This window comes from Oncorhynchus masou, unplaced genomic scaffold (assembly GCF_036934945.1).
Source record: "Oncorhynchus masou masou isolate Uvic2021 unplaced genomic scaffold, UVic_Omas_1.1 unplaced_scaffold_11976, whole genome shotgun sequence".
Taxonomy (NCBI): domain Eukaryota; kingdom Metazoa; phylum Chordata; class Actinopteri; order Salmoniformes; family Salmonidae; genus Oncorhynchus; species Oncorhynchus masou.
Genome location: NW_027001755.1, coordinates 1 through 7,114, shown reverse-complemented (window position 1 = coordinate 7,114; position 7,114 = coordinate 1). Strand labels below are relative to the sequence as shown.

At 44.3% G+C, this 7,114-nt stretch overlaps 1 pseudogene; it reads left to right on the top strand.

Annotated features, from left to right (window-relative positions):
- Positions 1-623: 623 nt before the first annotated feature.
- Positions 624-3,498, top strand: LOC135529657 (keratin, type II cytoskeletal cochleal-like; annotated as a pseudogene).
- Positions 3,499-7,114: the final 3,616 nt, after the last annotated feature.

Genomic DNA, 7,114 nt, shown 5'->3' with positions numbered 1-7,114 from the left:
CCCGGTGCTCACTGATGCTCCCTGATGCTTCCCGATGCTCCCTGATGCTACCTGATGCTCCCTGATGCTCCCTGATGCTCCCTGATGCTTCCCGATGCTCCCTGATGCTTCCCGATGCTCCCTGATGCTACCTGATGCTCCCTGATGCTCCCTGATGCTCCCTGATGCTTCCTGATGCTCCCTGATGCTTCCCGATGCTCCCTGATGCTCCCTGATGCTCCCTGATGCTTCCTGATGCTCCCTGATGCTCCCTGATGCTACCTGATGCTTCCCGATGCTCCCTGATGCTCCCTGATGCTTCCCGATGCTCCCTGATGCTTCCCGATGCTCCCTGATGCTCCCTGATGCTTCCCGATGCTCCCTGATGCTTCCCGATGCTCCCTGATGCTCCCTGATGCTCCCTGATGCTTCCCGATGCTACCTGATGCTCCCTGATGCTCCCTGATGCTCCCTGATGCTTCCCGATGCTCCCTGATGCTCCCTGATGCTACCTGATGCTTCCCGATGCTCCCTGATGCTTCCCGATGCTTCCCGATGCTCCCTGATGCTCCCTGATGCTTCCCGATGCTTGGAATGTTGCGACTATTTCATCAGCTACGGGCTTTTCTCTCTCTCTCTTTTAGGTGTGTTTCCTGGAGCAGCAGAATAAAGTGTTAGAGACTAAGTTTGACCTGCTGCACGGTAAGCAGACGGGCCGCTCCAACATCGAGCCGCTATTCGAGGCCTACATGGCCAACTTGCGTCGCCAGATGGACCTGGTGAACAACGACAATACCAAGCTGGACGGAGAGCTGAGGAACTGGCAAGGTCTGGTGGAGGACTTCAAACACAAGTAGGAGCCTGCCTGTCTGTCTGTCTGGAGGAGGGAGGGAGGGAGGGAGGGCATGCAGGGGCTGGTGAGGGACTTCAAACACAAGTAGGAGCCTGCCTGTCTGTCTGTCTGTCTGTCTGTCTGTCTGTCTGTCTGGAGGGAGGGAGGGAGGGAGGGAGGGAGGGAGGGAGGGAGGGAGGGAGGGAGGGAGGGAGGGAGGGAGGGAGGGAGGGAGGGAGGGAGGGAGGGAGGAGACATGCAGGGGCTGGTGGGGGACTTCAACCACAAAAAGTCTCAGTAGCCTTAAACAGATTTGTAAGCTAATTGAGACAGAGCCAACCTATTTATTAAACCCTATATGAGGTGTGCCAGAACCATGCTTCCATGACCTAATTCACTATCTGGTCACCTGTTCTTCTTACCTAGATACGAGATGAGATCAACAAGAGAAACAATCTGGAGAACGAATTTGTGATCCTGAAAAAGGTGAGAACATCACAGTTCCTCAGTGATACCTGATTTGCGTTTTAATGGTGCGGTCTCTGAAGTTCAACATACATGTCTTCTGGACTACAATACCATACTATACCATACGACTTGATGTTGTAATCGGTGATACAGTGCAGCACCATGAGAGTGAGGGTGAGTTATTAAACAAGCACTGCAGAGGAAAAGACACAGCAAGGCAGAGACAAATAGCAGCAGTATGAGCAAACCTGCCCCACCTTCTCACGAGATGAAAAACGTTGAGCTCGTAAGATATCATATCACCACTGAACAAGAACTGAGCGTGCGGTGTGTAGGGGAGACAGAGAAAATCTCAACCAACCACGATCAAAGCCAATTTCAACCTAACTAATAGCTTTGCAATCCGTCTAAATTGTTCCTGGTTGGTTTCGCCAAACAGTGGTAGCTACATTTGAGTCAATTTAGCAGACGCTCTCATCCAGATCAATTTGGATTAAGTGCCTCGCTCAAGGGCACATCGGCAGATGTTTCACCTAGTCGGCTCAGGGATTCAAACCAGCGACCTGGTTACTGACCCAATGCTCTTGACCGCTAGCCTACGAGTTGTTGTCCTTTCAGGATGTGGATTCAGCATACCTGGTGAAGGCAGACCTGGAAAACAAGGGAGGAGCTCTGACTGATGAGATAAACTTCCTCAGGTCCATCTATGAGGAGGTAAGGTCATTACTGTATTTACTGTATTACAATACAATATATTACAATACAATATATTACAATACAATATATTACAATACAATACATTACAATGCAATAATATATTACAATACAATACATTACAATGCAATAATATATTACAATACAATATATTACAATACAATATAATACAATGCAATATAATATATTACAATACATTGCAATATAATAGATTACAATACAATACATTACAATACAATACAATATTGCTAAATACAATATTATTACAATGCAATAATATATATTACAATACAATACATTACAATGCAATAATATATTACAATACAATATATTACAATACAATACAATATAATACAATGTAATATAATATATTACAATACATTGCAATATAATAGATTACAATACAATACATTAAGCAATACAATATATTACAACACAATACAAAATATTACAATACAATGCAATATATATTAAAATACAATACAAAATAATAATACCATTACAATAGATAATACAATATGATACATTATAATACAATATATTACAATACAATACAATATTTTACAATACAATTTATTACATTGCCAATATATTACAATACAATATTTTACAACACAAAATATTACAATACAATATATTACAATATATTTACAATACAATGCAATACAATGTATAACAATACAATATAATATATTACAATACAAAATATTACCATACAATATAGTACAATACAATACAATATATTACAATACAATATATTACATTACAATATATTACAATACAATACATTACAATATCTTAAAATACAATACAATATAAAACAATACAATATATTACCATACAATATATTACAATACAATACAATATATTACCATACAATATATTACAATACAATATAATATATTATAATACAATATACAATGTATAACAATACAATACAATATATTACAATACAATGTATTACAATACAATACAAAATATCACCAAACAATATAGTACAATACAATACAATATATTACATTACAATATATTACAATACAACACACAAGTAGCCCTGTATGGCGCAGCCAGTTGGTGAAAGGTTGTAGGTTCAAAATTCAGCAAGGGGCGAGGGTGAAGCCTCGTGTCTCCGAGCTTTGACGAGTAACCGGAAGGTTGCAAAGTTCAAATCCCCCGATCTGTCGTTCTGACCCTAAACACCCACAGTTCCTAGTCATTGAAAACACAAATTTGTTCTTAACTGACTTGCCAAGTAAAATAAAGGTTAAATAAGATAAATAATTAAATAAAAAGGATCACATACAAAAAAAAAAATGTATGAACACACTGTACTGTTAGAATGTTTGTTTCATCCAGGAGCGTGAGCTGCAGGCCAGCATCAGGGACACCTCTGTGGTGGTGCAGATGGACAACAGTCGAGACCTCAACATGGACCAGATAGTGGCTGACGCCAAGGTTCAGTACGAAGACATTGCTACCAAAAGCCGAGAGGAGGCTGAGACATGGTACAACTAAGGTGAACAACAGTTGATTATTCTAGGATTTAAGTGGTTAAAAATAGGATTTTTTTGTCTTACTACATTGAAATCAATATTATATTACAATACAATACATTACAATATCTTAAAATACAATACAATATATTACTGAGCTATAGTTGCTGGAAACATTCAGCCAGGCTAGACCAAGGAGTGGAATGATAGTTAAACAGACTGGTAGCCAGGCTAGACCAAGGAGTGGAATGACAGCTAAACAGACTGGTAGCCAGGCTAGACCAAGGAGTGGAATGATAGCTAAACAGACTGGTAGCCAGGCTAGACCAAGGAGTGGAATGATAGCTAAACAGACTGGTAGCCAGGGAATGATATTAAACAGACTGGTAGACCAAGGAGTGGAATGATAGCTAAACAGACTGGTAGCCAGGCTAGACCAAGGAGTGGAATGATAGTTAAACAGACTGGTAGCCAGGCTAGACCAAGGAGTGGAATGATAGCTAAACAGACTGATAGCCAAGCTAGACCAAGGAGTGGAATGATAGTTAAACAGACTGGTAGCCAGGCTAGACCAAGGAGTGGAATGATAGTTAAACAGACTGGTAGCCAGGCTAGACCAAGGAGTGGAATGATAGTTAAACAGACTGGTAGCCAGGCTAGACCAAGGAGTGGAATGATAGTTAAACAGACTGGTTGCCAGGCTAGACCAAGGAGTGGAATGATAGCTAAACAGACTGGACGAAGGGGAGTGGAATGCCTGAGGCTAGACCAAGGAGTGGAATGATAGCTAAACAGACTGGTAGCCAGGCTAGACCAAGGAGTGGAATGATAGCTAAACAGACTGGTAGCCAGGCTAGACCAAGGAGTGGAATGATAGCTAAACAGACTGGTAGCCAGGCTAGACCAAGGGAGGAATAAAGCTAAACAGACTGGTAGCCAGGCTAGACCAAGGAGTGGAATGATAGTTAAACAGACTGGTAGCCAGGCTAGACCAAGGAGTGGAATGATAGTTAAACAGACTGGTTGCCAGGCTAGACCAAGGAGTGGAATGATAGCTAAACAGACTGGTAGCCAGGCTAGACCAAGGAGTGGAATGACAGCTGAACAGACTGGTAGCCAGGCTAGACCACAGCTAAACAGACTGGTAGCCAGGCTAGACCAAGGAGTGGAATGACAGCTAAACAGACTGGTAGCCAGGCTAGACCAAGGAGTGGAATGACAGCTAAACAGACTGGTAGCCAGGCTAGACCAAGGAGTGGAATGATAGCTAAACAGACTGGTAGCCAGGCTAGACCAAGGAGGGAATGACAGCTAACAGACTGGTAGCCAGGCTAGACCAAGGAGTGGAATGATAGTTAAACAGACTGGTAGCCAGGCTAGACTAAGGAGTGGAATGACAGCTAAACAGACTGGTAGCCAGGATAGACCAAGGAGTGGAATGATAGCTAAACAGACTGGTAGCCAGGCTAGACCAAGGAGTGGAATGATAGCTAAACAGACTGGTAGCCAGGCTAGACAAGGAGTGGTAATGATGGCTAAACAGACTGGTAGCCAGGCTAGACCAAGGAGTGGAATGATAGCTAAACAGACTGGTAGCCAGGCTAGACCAAGGAGTGGAATGATAGTTAAACAGACTGGTAGCCAGGCTAGACCAAGGAGTGGAATGATAGCTAAACAGACTGGTAGCCAGGCTAGACCAAGGAGTGGAATGATAGCTAAACAGACTGGTAGCCAGGCTAGACCAAGGAGTGGAATGACAGCTAAACAGACTGGTAGCCAGGCTAGACCAAGGAGTGGAATGATAGTTAAACAGACTGGTAGCCAGGCTAGACCAAGGAGTGGAATGACAGCTAAACAGACTGGTAGCCAGGCTAGACCAAGGAGTGGAATGACAGCTAAACAGACTGGTAGCCAGGCTAGACCAAGGAGTGGAATGATAGTTAAACAGACTGGTAGCCAGGCTAGACCAAGGAGTGGAATGATAGCTTAAACAGACTGGAATTGGCTAGACCAAGGAGTGGAATGATAGCTAAACAGACTGGTAGCCAGGCTAGACCAAACAGACTGGTAGCCAGTGGAATGGAATGACAGCTAAACAGACTGGTAGCCAGGCTAGACCAAGGAGTGGAATGATAGTTAAACAGACTGGTAGCCAGGCTAGACCAAGGAGTGGAATGACAGCTAAAACAGACTGGTAGCCAGGCTAGACCAAGGAGTGGAATGATAGCTGAAACAGACTGGTAGCCAGGCTTGACCAAGGAGTGGAATGATAGCTAAACAGACTGGTAGCCAGGCTAGACCAAGGAGTGGAATGATAGGCTAAACAGACTGGTTGCCAGGCTAGACCAAGGAGTGGAATGATAGCTAAACAGACTGGTAGCCAGGCTAGACCAAGGAGTGGAATGACAGCTGGTAAACAGACTGGTAGCCAGGCTAGACCAAGGAGTGGAATGACAGCTAAACAGACTGGTAGCCAGGCTAGACCAAGGAGTGGAATGATAGCTAAACAGACTGGTAGCCAGGCGAGACCAAGGAGTGGAATGACAGCTAAACAGACTGGTAGCCAGGCTAGACCAAGGAGTGGAATGATAGCTAAACAGACTGGGTAGCCAAGGAGTGAATGATAGCTAAACAGACTGGTAGCCAGGCGAGACCAAGGAGTGGAATGATAGCCAAACAGGAGTGGAATGACAGCTAAACAGACTGGTAGCTAGACCAAGGAGTGGAATGATAGTTAAACAGACTGGTAGCCAGGCTAGACCAAGGAGTGGAATGATAGCTAAACAGACTGGTAGCCAGGCGAGACCAAGGAGTGGAATGATAGTTAAACAGACTGGTAGCCAGGCGAAGGAGGAATGATAGTTAAACAGACTGGGCTGTTGTAAGACCAAGGAGTGGAATGAAGGCTAGCTAAACTAAACAGACTGGTAGCCAGGCTAGACCAAGGAGTGGAATGATAGCTAAACAGACTGGTAGCCAGGCTAGACCAAGGAGTGGAATGACAGCTAAACAGACTGGTTGCCAGGCTTGACTAAGACAGACTGGCTGTGGCCAACCAAGGAGTGGAATGATAGTTAAACAGACTAAACAGGACTAAACAGACTGGTAGCCAGGCTAGAGCCAAGGAGTGGAATGATAGCTAAACAGACTGGTAGCCAGGCTAGACCAAGGAGTGGAAATGACAGCTAAACAGACTGGTAGCCAGGCTGACTAAGGAGTGGAATGACAGCTAAACAGACGGCTTGCCAGGCGAGACCAAGGAGTGGAATGACAGCTAAACAGACTGTAGCCAGGCTAGACCAAGGAGTGGAATGGCAGCTAAACAGACTGGTAGCCAGGCTAGACCAAGGAGTGGAATGATAGCTAAACAGACTGGTAGCCAGGCCAGACCAAGGAGTGGAATGATAGCTAAACAGACTGGTAGCCAGGGCTAGACCAAGGAGTGGAATGATAGCCAAACAGACTGGTAGCCAGGCGAGACCAAGGAGTGGAATGACAGCTAAACAGACTGGTAGCCATGAGACCAAGGAGGGAATGACAGCTAAACAGACTGGTAGCCAGGCTAGACCAAGGAGTGGAATGACAGCTAAACAGATCAGTAGCCAGGCTAGACCAAGGAGGAATGATA